Consider the following 22,190-nt stretch of genomic DNA (forward strand, 5'->3'; position numbering starts at 1 on the left):
TGGCACACCGGGCCCAGGTGTTGCCAGTATTGCTGATTGCCATCAGCCGCCCCTCCCCCACCATAACCAGCAGGAGAAGCAGCCACACACAGTGCAAAGAATGTCCCAATATGCACATTTTCTCCCCCCGCGGTAGGCTCAAAGTGAGCTTTTATACACTGAAGGGAAAAGAATAAGAAGCTGGTGAGAGTGAAGTCTAAGACTACCTTAATTAGTTATTACTAATCCTGCATGACTGTTTAAATTGCTTGTGTTGCTCAAACGTACATGTTTGGTCTTGTAATGCTGCCATTGTCATACTGTAATTCCGCTTTGATTTTTACAGTAGGTCCGCCGTGTTTCTGTTTCCCGCTCGCTTAATTTACAAGCAGAATAAATTACGTTCCTAGGCAGTAGATCATTATATGTAGTTTCTGTGATGTTTGCATTATATTTGTACCATGTTAATGCTCTGGTGGAACTTTTTTTGTTGTTGTTGTTGTTGTTAAAACCGATGAAAAATGCCACCGTAAACAACAGTCACAATGGCCACAGAGCGTTGCAGAGTCGCTGAAGCAGTTACAAGCCGTCATTGTATTTCTCACTGTCAGCGGCTGTGAAGTTTCTTTGGCCTGTAGGTGGGGCTCTGATGCAGTGTTTCAAAGCGAGGGACCCCTCTGGAAGTGAGAGCAGGGAGGGAGATGAGGAAAAGAGGGAGAGGATGCTGCGGCAGGCGCCAAACCGCTCCATAAGACCCCTAAACGCACACCACAGGATTATAGATTAAACACGGATGCTTGCCACAGAAACTACTTTTTACTCTCCATAAGTTCTTTCATGATTTGTTGCCAAATCAAATCAAATACTAGAATATTAAGACCAACTGGGAATATTTTAAAAGTTATTGAACTGGAAACATTAAAAGAAAAATCTGAGCAGATCCCCTGTGTGCAATATTTAGTCGAGGCTGATGGATTCTTGTGAATTGTCTCTATATGAACATAAGAAAGCTAGTTTATGGAAAATGCATTATTCCAGCACCCACGCCGCTTATTTCTTTAAAGACCTGATTACATAATTAGGCTTTTCGAATATTAATGGCTTAAAATGTATGGGGGGGAGGAGGATACACTCCTGAGGCATGTTAAAAGATCATCAATGAACAAAAATGCAGATTCTAATCCCCCACAACTACGCAGGATTCGTAATTATGTTGCTGTGTTGCCTAATCTTTATCTTTAAATGATCCTGCGATTAGGTATTCAAATCCGATGATCTGATCATTTCACCCCGGCATTGTAGCGTATTTGTGTTAATATTCCCCTTTGGCATTGCCAAAATCCCATTCCTCACGGGGTGAATGCGTTACATAAACCGTCTGCTGGCTGCGGGACCCATACCTCACTGTATAAACCTCTATTTTAACAAAGCGCGGGCTCTATTTAATCCTGCCATCCTACCACATTTTATTTTCTTAGATGGAAAAAAAAAAATGCCTCGAATGGCGGACCTCTTAAGCTTGAAATGTACTTTTTCTTTATGTTTAAAGACGCTGACGCCTAAGAAACAACTACAACAGGACGCTACAAGGGAGTTGTCTCACTTCCTATAATCTAATTTTGGTCATCATGATAATATATGCTTTCTGTAGGCTTTGTGTGCTCATTAATTGCGCACATCCGTGTTAGTATGGCAGACCTAATTGCCAGGGTCTTAACATGTAAAGCAAACTCTCCCCCCTCGCCCCCAATCTGAGAGGTTACTGCAGGCGAGTCAGGAACCTTAGTGAAAACAGTCGTCTTTTACAGCGGGCGAAGCTCCGTACTCTCAGTCCCTCCCGGCTTGAAGATCCGCCGTGAAGCTGCAAATCTGAGGCAGCAGCGCTCCTTCTCTCTCTCTCTCTCTCTCTCTCTCTCTCCTCTCTCTCTTCTCCTTCGCTCTCTCTCTCTCTCTTCTCTCTCTCTCCGCTCTCTCTCTCTCTCTCCTCTCCTCTCTCTCTCTCCTTCTCTCGCTCTCTCTCTCTCTCTCTCTCTCTCTCTCCTCTCCCTCTCCCTCTCTCTCTCCTTCTCTCTCTCTCCTCTCTTCCCTCCTCCTTCTCCTCTCTCTCCTCTCTCTCTCTCCTCTCTCTCCTCTCTCTCTCTTCTTTCTCTCCCTCTCTCTCTCTCCTCGCTCTCTCCTCTCTTCTCTCCCTCCCTCTCCCTCTCTCTCTCTCTCTCGCACTCCGCTGCAGCACCCTTAGCACCTCAGTTGAGCAGGAGCACCGCACTGAGTCACATCTATACACACACGTTCTCTACACGCACATACACACACACACGCGCGCGCACACAAGCACAGCCTCCTGCGGTATCCCATACGGCGCAGCGGCTTTTCCAACGGCATACCAAGTGCGTCCTCGCCGGGAGATGGGAGGTGCGGCTCCCGGGTTTCAGAGCACTCAGAGTGGCTTAGTAGAGTCCTGCTGATCGGGGATGCTGCTGGAAGTCTGCTGCTATTTCTTTCTCCCGCGCAGGAATCGCCTTCTAACTACACCTTTACCGGGGATTTAAAGTGGACAAACCGTTTGATCAGGATATAACATTACTCCAAGCATTTCACATTTTGGGGTGGGGGTGGGGGGGAGAATAGAAGGAGTTGGGATTGCTCTGGACGTGCCTCTTATCCGCAGTGTCGATGCGGCTGCGGCTCTGAATGATATCTGCATAGATTACAGGTAAGGAACGAGCTTGTCACTGCGCTAGTTCTCACAACCGGGACTAATATTAGTAGGCTTTGGTACCATCATAGCCGGGTTTGGGGTTTGAGGTTTCCCACTGCACCAGCCAGGTGACGAGAGGCGTGTTGCACCTGTTCTAGCTGCGCCATGCCCGCTCTGCACACTCCGGTGATCGGCTGGACTTATTTAAAACCTGTCCATTTGGATCGTCTAATTATAGCCACAGGGAAGAATCGCAGACACCCTCCAAATCTGCAATTTCTTTCAATTTGGGACCTCGTGTTGACTGGGTTTCCTCCGTTTTCATCGGCTATTAGTGCCCTTCATCCCATGTGAGCCACGGAGAGGTGCGTGCCCAAATTGTGCTCGCTCCTCTTACAGCAGTAACTTTGACGGTTCAAAACTATTTATTTGTCGGGGATTCCGCGTCGGATTTACGCAGTGTCTTCGGAGAATAAAGCAATGCGTAGGACTGGCATTTAGTGGCGCACGGACTCCTGAACCACAATTAGGATTCTCAGAGGTGGCCCAGCTTTACAAAAGGCAGAAATGGACAAAAATCTACCTGACGTTTACTACATATGCTATTTATTTATGTGGCCAGGATTCGCTGCATATTCCACGAAAAGTTAAGGTATTTGGGAAACGTGTCAGTGCTTTTATGAAAAGTTATTTAATCCGTGCCGTGTTGGAAGATTTCCTGCTATTTTAGGTTTCCATGTAGGACTGAGTTTATGTAGCTTGACACTATTCAAGCATGCTACTGAAGAACTTTTCTAACCAGTATCACTGTGGCACAGTAGAGCGTATACATATCACTATCTTTAGTATTTTTTATTTTGGTCATTTTAATTGTGCGCTGCAAACTTTTTAAGACTAGTCAGAGTTTGTTAACTATCTCAGTCTGCGGAAAAGCTCACGTTAATGTGTTTCAAGCTACACTCTGGCACATTTCTGCCCGTGCGGCTTCCACGGTCACGGGGGTATGGAAGCCTGAAGGCTTGCGAACTTGACCGGTGTGGCTTGGACAGAGCCTCTCGCTTTCGGGATAACTCGTTCACGTTGAGAGAAAACACAGCGATCCCACTCTAGGGACCTGGTGTCTCCGGTAATAGGCTGCTGAGTTTAATGTAACTTTATCTTAAGGCTTGGATTTTATGTTAGTACTTTTAATATTCATGTCGGAGCACACTATGGGTGTGATTTAGGGCTAAACTTAAAAAAAAAAAAAAAAAAAAAAGAAGGATTAACGGATCATTTTTTATTGCTTTGATGTTGTAACAAAAGAAGACGAGAGGCACATTTGTCTTTTTTTTTTTTTTTTTTTGTCTTTGCCACAGGCACTTTATTCAATCAAATGGTATTCGGGTCTTTTTATGTTGAGTAGCTTATAAACCCAGTTGTGGTTGTCTGGAGTGTTGATTGACCTGCTGGGAGAAAATTTTACACAATAATTTAGGAGGGTAGATTTTTATCATGCTTCCAAATTGCAGTAAAAATGGTTAGTTTAGAAGCATCTGACAAATCTGGTACATCACATATGCAGTTGTGCCACAAGTCAATGACATGGTGGTTAGCAATTTTTCTCTCATCACTTAAAGATATGTAACAATGTCTTGAAATAATGCATCTAGTTCTGTTAACAGCAGCTTGTGCCACTTTGCTATCAACACACTGGACTGGTAAATCATTCCCTTTTGCTCTGCTTGGTTTTGGGCCACTTGAACTGATTTCTAGATATTTAAGTAAGGAGCTTAACTGTGCAAACTTTGCATCTTCAGCCATGTGTTATGATGCAGGTCTTTAATCTCATCCTTCATCTCCTTCATTCCTCATTTTCCTCTCTCCCAACCTCTCTTGCACCTCGTGCACAGAAAGCAGCTGCTGCTGCAGCCAACCAAAAGTGCAGATCCGTAGTACAGCATCCACACTGAGCGCTCTGAGCCCCTCTACTGGTTTTAGCCTCCCGCTCTCCACCTGCACTCAACACTCAATGCATCAATTCAGTGTTGCCCTTCAAGTCCCTACTTGATATTAGCCTAATGTAAAGCACTGCACTACTGCTTTACACAAATATCTCACCAGATTGTACTTCTAGTTGTGTTTTTAATGATCTCACCAAAAGTCTCATCGACTTGCTCAGTGCAAAATCGACAGAGGGTGGCTGAAGGGACGAGGCTATGTGCTTGAGAATCCATGAGGGGCAGTGTGACTCGTAGGATTCAATGGATTGATTGAGCCCATATTGGCACATTGGCATAAATTATGATTTTTATTTCAGTTCCTGCAGTTAATTATGTGTTACTGAAAATCGAATAAGTGATTTGAACTAGTAAAATAATTGTTCTATACAAGATGTTTCATGACATTTGTTTAGATGTGCCTTGAGTTTGGGGAAGTGGTGAAGGGGCACAATACTGGATTTGATGCATTTTGCAGAGAGAGCTGGATGTTTGGTTGATAACTTAAAGTAAATGAAAAAAATCTCACTTTACTGATTAGTTGTCCACTCACTGGTGTTTAACTGTCTGTGGTGGTGAGGTAACGAACAGCAGGCTGCATACAGGGCAAAAATGTCTGTCTTCAGGCTGTTCTTCTGCATTTCTGTGTGATTTTTGACTGACAAGACAGCCTTCTGTGTTTTGTTTTTCAAGAATATGCATCATTCTTGCTTCTGAATGTTCCCATTTTTGTGCTTGTACTCAAATTGTCTGTGCACTCAGCTGCTGTCAAGGTCTTAAGGCAAAAAATATTTGATCCCTGAGCAATTTGAGTCATCTGCATTCACTCTCCTTGACTTTTAGCCAAATTCCAGCTCAGTACTAAACTCTTAGCTCCCAGAGCACTTGGCAATACTCATTCTCATTCCTTTCCTTCCCCTCTATTTCCCTCTCTCCCTATGTGCTGTCCATCAAGACCTGCCTATAGGAATTGGAGCAGCAGCCTTTATCGGCCTGTAAGCACCTCATATTGACACACAACCCCCTGTCTGTCGGCCAATGTTACGGCTAGAGGGCTGGAGTTTGGACCCGGAGAGCGTGGCCTTGTCAATATTATGGCTTGCTAATGGATAAACTCTCACTCCAACCTTGGCAGTAAAAGACATTCATTGCATTTTGGTAGCGGTTTGCCCGCAAGAATAGGCTTCATAGAAATCTTTGCAATGTATTTATGTCAAGGGGGGAAATTGTGAATGACTATGAGTGGGAACTCTTAGAAAGATTCTCCGTAGCGATATAAATGCCTGGTAGCAGTGTAGGCAAGACCCAGCGGAAGTATGTTTGTGTGTCTCCGTGTGGGTGTGAATGATGCATCTGTGACTGGCTGGCGAGGCCCTATATGAATACTTGGGTCACAGAGACGTATCGTCATGTCAGACTGAATGATGCGTCTGTGAATTGGAACTGAATGGAGCTCTCTGTTTGTTCTCATTCCTTTTTCTGTTGCTCACTTTCTCACTTGATGTCTCTCTCTCTCTCTCTTTCCGTCTCACTCACTCACTCATACACACTTACAACCCTGTGGGCTGCGACAGGACTACCAGACACAGGCTTGCGTCCAATTAGACTCCCCTCCTCTCTCATGCCACCAAACACCACTGAGGAGATTGCAAATTGTATTTCCGTGTCACCAACTGTTCTCCCCACTGTAATCTGTCTCCCATATTTTGGGACAGTCGGACACATGACTCTTTAACAATAACCGCAGGGATAGTATAAAATTGGAAGAAATATTTTTGGTGTCTGTTAATCCTCCTCCTTTTTTAAAAAAATCTCCCTTGATCAAATTTAGATTCTCTTGGCTTATTGGAGCGTGATAACCTTTTTCTTTGTTTAGGATGAGTGCAATATATGGTGTTACATTTTAAATTATCATTCCATTGATGCATAACACCCATCTTTGTTATCTTGTCTGTATGGACATGACCTTGGAGTAAGCTTAAAATTTGGTGTGCAATGTGTGATTGGGTTTTAGTTGACACTTAAAAAGATGCTATCTCTGACTGACGGCTTGATGGCTTTAATCTAAATTCCAATTTAGAGGGGGTGGGTAGATTCTATGGTACATTAAGGGAATAATTGCTTACAAGTATGTAATTAACCCCTTTTTTAATGCACCAAAGAGGTGCATATTGATGTTTGCACAGCAATGACAGCAGAGATATAAAGTGAGGATCTCCAAACAATAGGCGTTGTGAATTCTGTGGGGAGAAATCAATACATGTCACCACATCCAGTTTAATGAGAACCTTTGTTCTCTGAATAGTTTAGCCAGCATATGTGGAAGACTGCAGATAAGTGCATGTGTGTGTATGCAGACATATACAATACTCTGCATCTTAGAACTTTTTCCATCTTGGCCACAGAGTCCTATTAAGCTGTCACATGCCTTTATAATGGACCCCAGTACATGTACATACTACTATATCACAGTCGCACCACTTTTTATTTTCTCCTCCCAGGCTTCTCTCATGCTTTCTTTCATCTTATTACCGAGTTCTTCTCTCTCTCTCCTATGGTTTCTGCCTCCAGCACTCTCCTCCCATATCTTTCTGCCACACTCTAAGCTGCCAAGCACATAACTTTATCTTTGTGTATTTGTGTGTGGGGTTGGGCAGAAAAAAAAATCCAGACTGTTGTGTCATTGGAATGACCTATGAAGAAGGATATAAACCGAGAAGGAGACATGGGATGTTGTTTTAGATGAGAATCAGGGAGATGTGGAAAGGCAGCGATGTATCAGTGGGTTTGCCAGACTGCTCCTTTTGATAAGACCATATTAAGCGTTTCTCCCAGGTCTCTATGATTCATATGGAGCCGTGAGTCTGATGTATAAACAGCTCTCTTTGATGCAGCAGCAGATGACATGCTGTGGCATATTGGCTCTTATGCCTGTGTGTGCCAAGCCGAGCATGACAAGCAGTAAATTAGTTTTGTTTCAGATGCATGAAATGATGAGAAAATTGCAGACGGTCTTAGGGCATTTTTTTCTCCCCTCACTATCTCTCATTTACTCCTTCACCAATGCCTTAAGTCCACACAAGGATTAGGTGGCTAATTCTGTTTTCATCATGCCTGTTGGAAGAATGGGCGTGCATGTACATGCTTGCATGCACACATGTTCTATTAATCCATTTTTGACAAAACCGCAGACTTCTCAATATTTATCATGCAACCCACAGTTGGACTGATATTTTACTCAGCATTCAGTTCTTACACCAAGTTTTGTTTTTAGTGAGCCTACAAAAAGAAACAATGCTTTTATAGTATGTTTCTTAAGCATGCATTTCTAATATAGTCCTATTGAGCAACAGCAGGGCCATCAGTTTGTAGTAGTGAAGGTTATTGGTAGCATGCTTGCACTCGACACTCCACTCTTTGACTTTATTGGTATCATAGCTCTGGATTGACCTTTAATAAGTGCTGATTTTTAGAAAAGTTGAACGTTTCAGCTTGAAAAGAGAATCCCTGCTTAAAGCGCTAGGTGTTGAAAGAGGTCAGTGGTTTCTTTTCGGATGTGAGTGCTCAAAGTGCTACCTTTTCTAAGAAATAATAAAAAGACAATGCTGACTTTTAATTCCAGTTCTTTGGTAAATGCATGTTTTGCATGCATTTACCAAATGAAATCGACTTGGAGTACATAACTCATGAAACAGAGTTATGTAAATAAACTACAAAATACATATCGAATGTAATTCTATAAAAATGTGTGATTAGAAATAAGTTACATCTGATTATGCTGTTTCCCACAAATGCTTATCTTTTGAATATGAAATGTACTCTGCTACTTTTGTGCAGTAACGGCTTCTCTTGGAGTATTTTCCTGGGTAACATGGGTCAACAAAGCTTTTGGGGAAAATTTAAGTGCAGCACCATCCAGGGTGTGATTTCATGAAGGCAAATCCACATCTAGACAGGCAACGCTCATTTGCCAGTATGTGATCAAATTTTGAGCATTGTTCTTGATTGGTTCTCTTGTTTGAATTCGCACCGCCTCTAGTGTGCCTGTCAAATCAGTCTGTATTGCTCTAAGCTACTTGAGTCTGCCAAGCCTGCGAGCAGCCCACTGCGCCAAGGCGAGTGGCAATGTCTGTGGACTAGAATGCCTTTCAGCGCTGGAAATTCAACAATATTTTTCCTTCTAAAATCAAAAAAGGACTCTAACATTACAGTGCAGACTCTAGAAATGGATTGGCTACAGTAAAATACACAGAGAATGATATTACTATACATCTGTTGAGATGACCGGAGTATTTAAAGTTAATGACATGTCTCGCCATTCTTGCCACCCCCACACACTCTCTGTTCCACTCTTTCTTGTACCCTCTCTCTCACTTCCTGTCTGCTGTGAGTGCTGGTGGTGTCAGGGGGCATCAGTATTCAGCGTCACCACAGTAATTGTGAAACAGCGGGTTCAGAGAGGACCCCTGCTGTTCTATAGCCAGAAGGCTGAAGGGAGGATCTACTTTACCATAATACCCTCCCATACATCACCCACCTTCTTCTGCCCCTCCCGGATATATCATAGTCTAGCAGCATAATGTTGGGGATGTTACAGAGAGACTTAACAAGGCTTACACTGAGTTATTCTTCTCTCTGTGTGCTACTCCCTTTTGAGTTTGGGATTTTGCCTTCTTGAGTATATATATATTTTTTCTTCTGTTGATGGGATTTGGATGGCTTGTGTCTGTGCAAATGCAGTGATTGACTCTTAGCCAAGGCCCAGCTCTCGCCTGCCGCTGTGGTGAAAAATTCGTTGCTCTCCTGGAATAAAACCTTTTTCATTTGTTATTCTGTTTGTTACTCTTTTAAACCTCTGACTTTCATCACAGTCGTATTGATTGCTGTGAATAAACTTGTCCAGAAAGTGGTAATCGGACCAGAATGTAAAAGTTTGGACATGCACCTCAGCAAAGTCCCTCCCTAAACTGAACTAAGAATTATCTGATGATTATTAAGTGATCTAATGAAAGCTCACTGCACGCTGCTTCTCAAGCTCTTAAATCTTTCCACACACCATCCTTACCTGCTACCCACACAACTGTTCCTATGGCAACATGATTTGTCAACTGAGATCCCCTTCACAGCAATTGTCCTTACTTGTGTGCTTACCTTGAAAACTAGCAAGAGGCATTAAAGAGACATGGATTGTTGATCCTGTGGGCCTCTTACCTTTCTTATGACACCAAAAGGAGATGGAACATTATCTCTTAACATATCAATCAGAAGTGGAGGGAAGATCATTGGTGCTCATTGATATTCGAACCCCTGATGACTGTGTGACTGTAGCTATGGATTTGATGGTGGTGAACAGGAGTCGGCACGGGCACTATGACCAGAACAAGCCTCCTCTCCATACATGGATGAATGAGCTATAAGGGCCGGCAGCTATATTTGTGTTTAACCAATTGTTTTCGGTTCAGCTATTTTTGGAAGGTAGTAACCACTGCAGAAAATAAAACCTCATGTTTTAGAGATGCTCTGACTCAGGCGGTAAGTCATCAAAACTTTGGCCCTCATCAGAGTTGCTCAGATCCTTATGCTTACCCATTTTCCCACCTAACACATCAACTTCAAGAACTGACTGTTCATTTGCTGCCTAATATATCCCACAGTTTGACAGGTGCCGCTGTAACAAGATAATCAATGTTCTTCACTTCACCTGTCTGGTTTTAATTCTGTGGCTGATTGGTGTGTATATAGAACTGTTCAGTACTGAGAACACAACTCCTTCTGCCACCTCCCACACAGAGCACTGGGAGTTACTGTAGACATAATGCTCCAAATCCCCAGTTGACAGACTAGCAGAGGAAAGGTTAGCCACTTTGTTGTATTGCATCAAGCTATTCTCCCTCTCACTTTTCCCTCTGTTGGCTCAAAAAAAGGCCATCCTCGCTCTGTGAGTCTACAAATGTAACTGTGGAGAAAGCACAAGGTTTTCATCTCTCCCTCCCCCTTCTTTTTTTGTCCATCCGTTATGCATTGTTATGGCAGTCCTTCCAGCTAAGCTTTGATTGGGTTGTTCTGGACCCACCGGCAAATCTGGCAACCAGATAGTTATGTGGTGTGTGCCTGTCCATGTGTAAGTCGGCGTGTGTAAGAGGGTTTTCTTCATGTCTCTGCGAAAAGCAATGAGATGAGGTAAAGCTTTCAGAAAATCAAAGTATAAAAATGGCCATGACAAGCAGGGGAAAGACGAAAGCAAGGGAGGATGAGAGGGAGGAAGAGAGAGGGGTAACATGCTGGATAATAATTTGCATCCTCTCACTTGCCACTGTGAACGATGGCTGCCTAGAAAGCTTGTCTGATGTGTTTATGCCGTAGGCTTTGAAAGATGGAGTTAAAGGGAGAAGGAAAGTTTAAGGGGAGCCATGCAGTGGGAAGGGAGTGGTTGTGGAAAGGCATGTAATGAAGTGTAAACCTGCCTAAACACAGTTTACCCACATCTCTGTTGGTGTGATGGCGGTCACACATATCTTAGTTGAAGAATTTTTTCTTGTAAATTCCTAGCAATGTACACAACACCCGCCTGAACACCAATGTCTTACAATTTTGATGCGTACTTTGCACTCTGTATTCTCTGCAGAGCGCCAAGTGTAGTTAACCACGGAGTCGGAGCAGCTCTACTGGGCATACTGTGACTACTTTTTCGGTAAAAAAGTTTTCATATCACTGAATATTGGACAACATATATGCTGATACTGATATATCACCAGACCAATAAATTATACTAGGGACCAGCAGACATATTCTAATTTACGTCAGCTATTGGACTTGTAAACAGTCCTGCATCTGTAGGCTACCTCTGCCTCTGTGCTGAAGAGCTGCGCTCAGCCAATGAGCTCAGTCCTGGGAAGTGAGTATTTCTGCTTTGTGAAACACTACCCCAGTCTATGGGTAAGCGTTGACAACACAAGCCCTCTGTAACAAGACTGTTGTCGTGGGGCCATCTTTTGAACTTCTAAACTTCTCTTTCTGTGTGGTATCTTGGGTCACCACACCATCCAACAAACAATCACAGAAAATGTAGATCAAAGCTGTTACGCAACACAGCTTAAGTTTCTGTGTTCTACATTTTGACAATTTTTCAGTAAGCAAGTTTTAAACATGTTAAGTCATGTTACAGTATTGGGAAGATGACACTACAAAATGCCCCCAGGGATCCTGTAGCAGGAGGGATTTTGTGTATGCTGCACATTCTTCATATTCACACACATTTAACTGTTTCTGTGCCTCAGTCTGTCCCAATCTATTTTGTAATGAGACAACAAACTCTAAAATCACCCAATGCTATGTATAGTTTGCATAGACCAATATATAATTTTTAATGAGCGTTACGTCATTCTTAATGTCAAGGATATCAGCTACATCGGCCTTCTAGTTTACACTCTTTGAATTAGCATTATTTGTGCTCTCATATTTCAATGAGCTACAGCATAGCAGGAGAAATATACATGCTAGGTCCTCATATAAGCTGTGTGTTGGTGTTTGCATTACCCTCAACAACAACAACCGCTTATCTACACAGGGTGCACAAACTGGTTTGCATGAATGACTCCCATGGTGCATCATTGGACTCATTAATTAGATATTAACATTGTCAACATTTTAATAACAAGCCCAAAGGAGAGTCTGCACTGTCATTATTGACAATTATTGGCAATTACTGGCAATTACTACCAATTACAGTGTGCCATTCTCAGTCTTGGTAGTGTAACAAAATGCATGCTTTCCTCGTAAAACAATGAATGACATCAAATTACAGATGTGCATGTGTGATGCATGCGTCCACAGCAGAAATAATTAGAATTAAGTGTGAACATGTTTAGTTTGCAGAGCAGGTAAAACATCACATTATTTAATCACCGCAGTTCCTTATCATAATAATTTTCTCATTTTCACGTTGACATTTTAGGGAAGTGACACATCCACTTCTGCACGTCTGCTCATTTATCAGCCGTTTCTTCTTCTTTCTCTCGGTCTGTGGTAGTACTAGTTATACAGCACCATTGGCTGAACGTGTTTAAAAATGGAATATCTCAGCAGCTAGAAGGGCACTTCTGACACATCCTGTCAAACTGCTAATATTTCAGTTTTCTCAGACCATTATGGTAGGGCTGCAAGTCTCTGTAGATGTAGACATTCTGTCTTCACTAGTATGCCCAATATCCTCCATCCATTCCACACGGTCTATACTTAGGTAATTTATAGTGGAGAGACATGTGAACAGGATGACAAATTATGACATGTGATGTTTCTAGAAGAAGAGTGGGGACAGGGCTATATTTTTCTTTCTAACTAAAGCAGCCACAAAGTCAAGAGTGAGATACAATCAGAAGTACATGACACATGCTCAAGTATGCCAGTGTATGACAGAACCAGTGGACTCTCGAACTGTTAATAGATGCATCTATTTCCTGTGATGTACAGCACCAAGAACACCATTATAATGGAATGTAGTATTTAGCTTTCCACTCAGACTTTCAAAGTCCCTTTCCAGCATGCACTCTTTTCCACTAATCTGATGGGATCTAAATCAAGTCACAGCAGCAGTCTTACTAGGATAGGCAAGCACAGGATTAAAGTCCTCCTGAAGAAGCCCAGGCATCAGCAGACATTCAAGGAACCTACGCAGGCTTTTGGCCGGCACAGGCAGAGACTTTAATGAAAGTGAGGCTGTCCTCATCCAGCAGCCAGCAGTGGAGGGAATACGAGGACAGGGTTCACAGAGAGGCGAGGGAGCATGCGAGGTAGGGAAGGCGATGTGGAAGGAGAAGCAGGAGGCTCAACAAAACAAAAGTGACCATAGTCTGAATAAGAGTGTTTCCACTTGAGACTGAAGCCAGCAATGTTGCATGTCCCCTGGGCTGCAATGCGCTGATTCAACTCAGCGATCATTTGTAAGGTGGTAGTTTGCACTTCTCTTATGTTGGATGAATCATCCATTGTGGGTGTTCTCATTATTTATCAAAGGACCACCGAAATATAAATTAAAAATAATGAGGCATGTTTAACTTGAGCATGATTTCAGGATGGAACTTTATGTAATATTTAATCAAAATAGGAGTGATTTTTCTCTTGGTTTAGAAGATCAGCGGGGGCTGGATGGGTTTGTTGGGAGATAAATGGAGAGAAACAAAGAGAATAACAAGTTCAATATAGGCCAGTCAGCTGACCTTATTCCAGCTGTGCATAGGAAACCAGAAGCTGAGATCTTTAAGACTCTCCTTCCATGGATTATGAGGGAGAGCTGTAATCCATGCGCTTTGAGCAAACCGAATCATCCACTGAAGTGATGAGGTTCACAGATGTGCATGGTGCACCGCTGTTTTGTGTGTGTGTGTGTGTGTGCGCGAGTGAAAGAGAGTAGGATACAATAGGATAGATTAATATTTTGTTTTGCCCAATAGTTCATTCCTTGTCCTTTTGTACTGAGCTCAACAGAGCACACATGCACATCATATACTGTACATACACATTTTAACATGTGCATACCTGAAAGACCAATTTTAAAAGAAATGGCGCAGGAACAGATTGAGAGATCGGGCGGGGGGGGGAATCAACAGTTTTTCTGTTTTAGTATAATCACTACAAAGCCTTCTAAATTATCAAGCTTTCATGTCTAAGAAGTTAATCTCAGAGGTCAAGTCTGTTTTAGCTCTGTTCAGCAACAGAGAGACAGGAAGACAAGGAAAGCAGAGGCTGCGTACGTGTCACCCAGGATTTAGAGGGAGAAACAGACAGAGGTATGGATGTCAAGAATGAAAGAAACTGTCATGAGTAAACATCTGAACTGGGCCAGGCCTGATCCTGTACAGAGACGCCACTAGAAAACCCGATTTAGCCAACAGGCGACTTAAGAAGAAGTTATTTTGGCGTGTAGTAATAGTATTCCCTTTTTTCCCCTGATGCCACACTGTAAGCAGTTGAAAATAAACACTGTCCTGATGGTGCTAGCAGTGTCTCGGTGTTTGAGTGTAGAGTGTATGATAAAGCATATGGGATGTCTGTGACAGAGACTGCCGTTTGGTGTGAATTATAGAACTTAAAAAACTGGTTGATTTACATATGGAAATGAGCAGATACTGTTGTTTTAAGTCTAAAGGGATTGTATTCAGGTGATGGGTGGCACTAACTGGCCTTAAGCACTGTAGGGGAGTATCTGTGTGCAGCTCTGTGCGCTGGTGCTGTTGTGAGTATTCAACAGTTCTGTGGTCTCCTTTGTTCTGCCAGTGGTGCGACATTTAAATACATGCCACTATTTTCCATATCTGTTTCCATCCATGCTAGTGTATTTAAATATTATGGTGACAGTTTACATGTGCTTTCCCTCCAGGCACCAGTAGTCTCTGCATGGGCTTGTCTCAAACTAGAACATAGCACTGCACGTTCTCCTTGAGCTCTGATCTATTGTGAGTGAATATTGACAATGTGCCTGCATGTTGTGGTATCAAAATTTCTCACAGCAAGGGTTTTGGCATGTATTAACAGGAATGTAAAGGTGTAATTAATAATTTAATTCATGTGTCCTATTTTCCATGACCCTAGTACGATTCAGGCTCTTGTGGTCTTGCTGGAATAACTTGCCACCAACAGTGTTTGAAACCAGACGGAAACGGTCCTGCTTTTATTTGAATTAAATTGACTACTTTAAAGTGTCAGATTAGTGTGATTGGCTGTCTACACTGACATTCATTTTTGTATGTGTATATGCATCCTCTAGATGGGCATGTTTTTGCCTTCTTTTTTTTTTTTTTACATAAACATCATTGATTCTTCTGAATGTTATGCAAAAATAACCCAACTACATTATCTCCAACACATACAGTATATTGTTTGTAATGATAATGAAAAAATAGTGTGCCATGTGCAAAATTAAGTGTTATAGTTCCTGATTTATTACCTGCTTCAGTGGCACTGGCAGGCTCAGATATTGCTGAGCCCCAGAGATGGGGTAAAGAGAAGAGGAGCTAATGTGAAAGACCTTTAAGGATGCCACCCCCACAGTTGGAAGTAGAGTCTTACCACAACTCAGTGAAATTTGATTACGGATTATTAAAACCTCAGAGGTGCCTGTGTTTGTGCTTTTGTTAATGCCAAGCCTGCAATGTCAATAATATTTTGTAAGAAGCATCTGAAAATTACGTTGGCTAACATTATTAAATAAGATAAGTTATAATAACTTGTCGCAGCTTTCTATTTGATGAACTAACAATTTGATGAACAAACTATTTTTTAATCACATCAAACATCTCTGACATTTCTGAAATGCAATTATTTCTTCTTGGCAATCAATATTCATCACGTGTTATCTATGAAAAGCCAAATTTGGCCGGTAATTTTGGTCATACTGATGTGACAGTGAGGAGCTCGAATCCAGATAGAGTGATGGAGCACTTGTAAAATTACTGTTGAGCAGCAACACAGCAAAGATCCCGGCTCAAATTTAGAAGCAAAGCCATTTCACTCTCTTTAACCGAAACACACAAGCATACACACACAGAGCATACTATACTGACGTGTCTTGTTTCAGTGTTTTTCATACTGCAGCAAAATATCCACAGTCATTCCAGCTTCAAGCAAACTACGGCTCATAATTAATTACTGTGTTGAGAGGAAAAAGGGATACTGGAAACCAGAGATGGGCTGGAGAGAGAAGGTGAGGGAGGCAAAAGATAGAGAGAGGAGGAGGGGACAGAAATTTCACTTATGAAATAACCAAAGAACCAAGGGAGGAGCTGGAAGGAGAAGAGGCATAGGGAAGGAAAAAATTGATGGATGGACAAAGAGAAGGAGGACATGTTGGGACTTAAGGTGGTGCCATTCGGCAGCTGATGGAAGCGAGAGCTGATTTGTCTACACGGCCCTGCATTCCTGTCTGCTCGTTAGAGTGGGGAATTAGGGAATTCGGGGAGAAATGAGGAAAAAAAGAGAGAGAAAGCTAGAGCCTTTGAATTTGTTCTATGAAAATGACAGTGCCTAGCAACACCCCTTAAGAAGGATTCTTGGCTGCATTTATTGTTATTACAACAAAATATCTCCTTTTTGATGCCAAGCAAGCTCATGTGTCATAACACGGCTATATATTAATGCAAAATCATCAAATCATGTATGCATGCTTCCTTTTAAATATAGATCACTTTACTCTTCCTATCATCATATTTGAATTTTTGTGCTTTTAAAAGCTTGCCACAGTAGTCTCCAACCTAACCTTTATATATATATCATTTAAATTTATTTTAACTATTGTTTTGTTATTCTGTGTTTTACAGTAACAAATGGCAATGAAGCTCTTTCATCATAGATTTATTAACACAGTTTGTCTGATTAGTCCTTAATGGGTTTTTAATCTTTGTCGGGACTCAGTCATCCTAATTGAAAAGAGATTCATCAAGTTCACCCTTTTGTGGTCACTGCTCTATGTCAAACCCAGAAGCCCCTCCTATTCAGGAAGTCATACACAGTCTAACCCAATCTGAGCAATGCGCTGACGACAAGCCAGTGGGCTCTTCAACAGTCCTAATGACATTAGAGCCTCTTGATCTGCACTGATAACACACTCTCCCAATCTCAGCTTGCATCAGCACCCGCTGCACAATGGCCCAGCCTGAGCCAAGAATGTGTGTGAGTGTAGAGTTTATCTGTGTGTGTGAGTGTGTTTGTGTGACCTTATTTTGGATCCAAGGACCATCTGAGTGTTACACTAATGCCATGAATGATATTGTAACTGAAGACACAATGTGCAGATTATTTTCTGCACAGAAAACAGTCTTGAGGGGCCAACTCTGAGCGTGTGTTTAGAAAAATGAGCACGTCTGAACGCTATCCCACTAAGGAGGATTTGTTAAGTCTCAGATGTGAAAGAGGAAAAGAGAACGAGTGGCAAAAAATGAAAGAGATTGAGGAAGGAGTGGGGATGGGCAGATGTCAGCTATTTCTCTAAAATCCAGAGGGGTTCTGCAGTTGGATCTTTGCCTAGACCCCTTTTTTGAAACGCTCTTACTCACTCTAGGAGCATCAAAAGAAAGTGGAGACACCCAGTCTGAGAAAGCAGAAAGTTAGTGACACAACTTGAATACTTCACACACTTATGTTTGATCAGTGTAGCAACGCACGCACACACGTTACTTCCGCAGGGGAGACTAGGGGCAGGTGTAATGGGGCCATTGTAACACAGTTGGTTCCTCAAAGCAGAAACAACCTACAGTTATTACTCTGCACATGCTCATTAGGATTCTCTCTCTGCCTGTGGGAGAAGTGCTGAGTTACTTCTGCAGAAATTCTCAAGGACAAAACTGACATAAGGAAGTTACTTTTTGGCTATACAGTTTTTTTTTTCTGCCTCCTAAAGCTTAGATGATTGTGAATTTAAACCTACATCAGTTTTATCTCTTATCTGTCAAAATGAACATGAACAAGCTAACCTAATATAGGTATAGCGAGCTAGAACATTCTTTGATAAAATAGTGTGTTTTACGTATTAAAATAAGTCTACATATTAATATATAAATGCAGTATATAATGCATTATAACATACAAATAAATATATCATACACTTTGCTTCTGTTGCTTTTTAAATAAATCCATAAATATGTCCTCTACATGATCTTACTGCATGATTCTTTTAAGATCTGTTATTTAATCTGTTAATATCTTAACATCTGTTAGTATCTATTGTCTGTATTTACATAAGTGAGGTTAAAAACTGTTCTCAGTTTCATGAAGGCAGTGTTTAAGAATAGGAACTGCATGCTGTTAGGTAACATATCACTGAAATGTTTGCCATCTACTGATAAATGGACCAAATAGCTTGTGACTGCAGTTTCAGTGAAGACAGTGGGCATATTTACAATGTTGCTAAGCTCTTGAAGGCCGTTTTTAGATGTGTAAAAGTGGTTAGAATCAATGGCACACAGACATATACAGTTACTATGCCAGCAGCATTACTTGCTAAGTTATCTTTGCTGGTATTTCCAGGTTCTTCTTCATTTGGCATTTTAGTACATTTCTCACATGCATACCTATTAACAGGCACATGCGGCATGTAGACAATGTTTCATACAGTGTGTGAATGAAAGACAAGAAAGTGACATGAGTTGTAGGGCTACATCCTGGCCCAGAGGCAATAAGTTAAATATGTTTTGTTTGTTTTTTCATCTTTGCATCATGCAAAGCTACTTTAGTTGAGTACAAGAATAAAAATTAGGAGCTTAAATGAGCATAATAGGTCTCCTTAAAACAAACTGCAGTTTTCAAGTGAAATGATCTCCCACTGTTCAGTTTTTTAAAACTCAGTCATTGCTTTTAATAATTAAACATAATGCATTATTTGCAGTTCCTTGATGCTTGTAAACACTGCTGATGGCTACATCTGTAGTTATAATGTCTGAATCTCTGTTATCTTCCATTCACATGATATGTACCCAGTTGACAGTACAATCCCAAGGCTTTCTTTGTAATATCAACAGCTCTGTGGTGGATTAGACCTCCTAACCCCGATCTTGACAGGGTATCTGGTGACAGTAATCCATGCTGCTAATCCATGTCTTGATGTAAACACCAAGGACACCCTGCTTCCTCTCTTTCCTCTGTGTCCTCCTTGTTTTCCCCTTCCGCCGCTACTTTCCTGAGAGAAATGGATATGCCATCTGTTTTATGTATCAGCAGGGGTTATCTTAGCCTGATAGAAATGTTTGACCTGATCACTCTTTAATCATTGCTTAAATTTTTGTCTGTTTCTGCACTTGGGTGTGTGTGTGTGTGTGTGTGCACGCGTTTGTCTGTGTGTGTAAATGAAGGAGCTGCATAATTATTGTACTTCTTAATTTTCTCTTGCTGTGCTTAATAACAATAATAATGGAATTTAGCAGCACTGATTTGTTCATTGCTATGAACAGGTTTGTAACTGCCCCCCAAAGTTTTTAATTACTGTGTATGAATAGGAACAATTGTTAGCAAGTATTTCTTTTACAAGCAACATGGAGAAAATGTTATTAGATGTTAAAGTGCAGAAGTGCTACAGCAGCTGTGCCTCCTGGACCTAAGACAAGTAATTGCCTGATGTAGCTGGGGAACTATAATTGTTTGTAGACATGGCCATAAGTATTTGTGGATCTATCTGTCTTATATGTACAGCTACATCTTTACTGTGCAAAAGTCATGAGCCTTTCCATTTTGCTGTAAAATAGGTGCAGTGATTCATTGAAACATGTGCAAACATACATGGAAATTAGGGCTGTACCATATCATGTCATCTGCAATAATATTGGTATACATTTTTATATGATATAAAAACATATCATGATATCAATGAGATAGGGATATTTCCTTGCCCAGGCATATCTGATAGCAAGAGCAGCGTGTCACCCTCCAGTGACATCGTTGAGCTGGTAACTGCCATCGTACATTAGGAAAACAAGAATAATACCTTTAAGCAACTACTGTTTCTGGCACCTACTAACAAGAGCAGCAACATTCAAATATCCAGTCAACCAGTTATGCCTATCCTCAAGTTTTACTTAAAATTTCCATTGAAAACACTACCTAGGCTGGCTTTGTGCTTTCATTTCTTATAATGTGTTATTGTGTATCATGCTCTGTCACTATTATTGCACTATAATGCTGCTGCTGGCACCTCATAGACATAGATTCACACTTTGTTTGTGCTAATACAGGCTGCTGCCTACAAGCTGCAATTAAAGGTTATTCAGTATTTTTTTTTTATCATTATCATAAAATATCTTTGAAATATGGTGATGCAATTTTGAGGCTGTATTGCTGGAGAACCTTTGCTCAAGACAACCTTAAAAAAATACAAGAAGGTCTGGCTCCTTGGAAGCAAAATATATAGAAATGAGGGTGGCTCAATACTTTTGTACAGTACCGTATATTTTGGGTTTTAGATTTTAGACATCTAAAGTTCATCTGGTCATATGTGACACATGGGTGAACGACTCAAATATTATAACTTATTTGAAGGGGTAGAGTAATATCGTCACAATTTTAAGGCATGGAGGGATTTTCTTGAAAAACAACTTAAATATGCAGTTTTGATGAAGAGTTTAATCAATGCCAGGAGTTTCAAATGAATGAATTTGATTTTATTTTCACTACTAGGTATGCATGCAGGTATTTCTAGGCACCCTTACTCCCTGTTTACTGTGTTGGTATGATTTCTATGCAGAAGTGTAAAGCCAGAGTGCATGTCATGCTGTGTTGTGGTCTGGAGGTTTGTGTGTGTTGATTGGAGAGGGTGTGTATGTGTGCATTTGTGAGTTCTGCTGGGTGAGTGCAGCAATGCTGTGTTTTCCTCCAGTCCCAGTATGTGGCTGCAATGCAGAGTGACGCTCATTCCTCTGATCAGTACAAGGGCTCAGCGTGGGAGAGGGGTGGATGGAGTTTTTGGTGGTGGTGGTGGGGGAGATACAGGGATAGCTCCACTCCAGTCAGTATATCCACTGATCTGGGACACACATCTCTGTCGGCTGGTTCTCTTTCTTTATCTGCCTCTGTGTCACTGTCTCCTTCTGTTTTTCCTGTCTTTGCTCATCTGTTTGTTCTCAAAGTTACAGTCCCTCACTGGTTCTCATATATACATTACCAGTCAAAAATTTGGACACACCTTCTAATTCAGAAGTTTTTCATTATTTAAAAATTAGCTGCATTGTAGATTAATACTAAAGTCATGCAAACTATGAAAAAATACACATGGACTTATTTAGTAAACAAGAAAGTGTTAAACAAACCAGAAAATGTTTTATGTTTTAGATTCTTCAAAGTAGGCATCCTTTGCTTAGATGACAGCTTTGCACATCTTGGGATTTTCTCAGTCAGCTTTATGAGGTAGTCACCTGGAATGGCTTTCAGTTAGCAGCTGTGCCTTGTCAAGAGTTAATTTCTTGCCCTCTTAATGTGTTTGAGACTATCAGTTGTGTTGTAAAGAGGCAGAGTTGGTATACAGCAAATAGCCCTATTTGAGTAACACTCTAATCCATATTATGGCAAGAACTACTCAACTACATAAAAAAATGACAGTCCATCATTTAAGAAATGAAGGTCAGTCAATCTGAAAAATTTCAAGAATTTTAAAAGTATCTTCAAGTGCAGTCGCAAAGACCGTCATCATTATAATGAAACTGGCTCTCATCAGGACCACTCCAGGAAAGGAAGACCAAGAGTTTCCTCTGTTGCACAGGATCAGTTCATCAGAGTTACCAGCCTCAGAAAAAGCAGGTTAACAGCACCCCAGATAAGAGCCTGCATAAATGCTTCACAGAGTTCAGGTAGCACACACATCTCAACATCAACTGTTCAGAGAAGACTGCGTGAATCTGGACTTTATGGTCGAATTGCTGCAAAGAAGCCACATCTAAGGAAGAACAACAAGAGGAAGAGAATGGCTTGGGCCAAGGAACACAAGGAATGGACATAAGACCAGTGGAAATCTGTCCTTTGGTCTGATGAGTTCAAATTTGAGCTTTATGGTTCCAAACTTC

The 22,190-nt window shown here is 41.4% G+C and overlaps 1 protein-coding gene across 1 annotated transcript in view; it reads left to right on the top strand.

Annotated features, from left to right (window-relative positions):
* Positions 1–2,591: 2,591 nt before the first annotated feature.
* plxna4 (plexin A4) overlaps positions 2,592–22,190 on the top strand; it is a 243,784-nt gene continuing 224,185 nt past the window's right edge. Inside the window, exon 1 of the mRNA XM_030720671.1 lies at positions 2,592–2,692. The gene's annotated coding sequence lies outside the window, so the exon portion shown is untranslated. The remainder of the gene's footprint in view (positions 2,693–22,190) is intronic.

Source organism: Archocentrus centrarchus, chromosome 23, assembly GCF_007364275.1.
Source record: "Archocentrus centrarchus isolate MPI-CPG fArcCen1 chromosome 23, fArcCen1, whole genome shotgun sequence".
Lineage (NCBI taxonomy): Eukaryota > Metazoa > Chordata > Actinopteri > Cichliformes > Cichlidae > Archocentrus > Archocentrus centrarchus.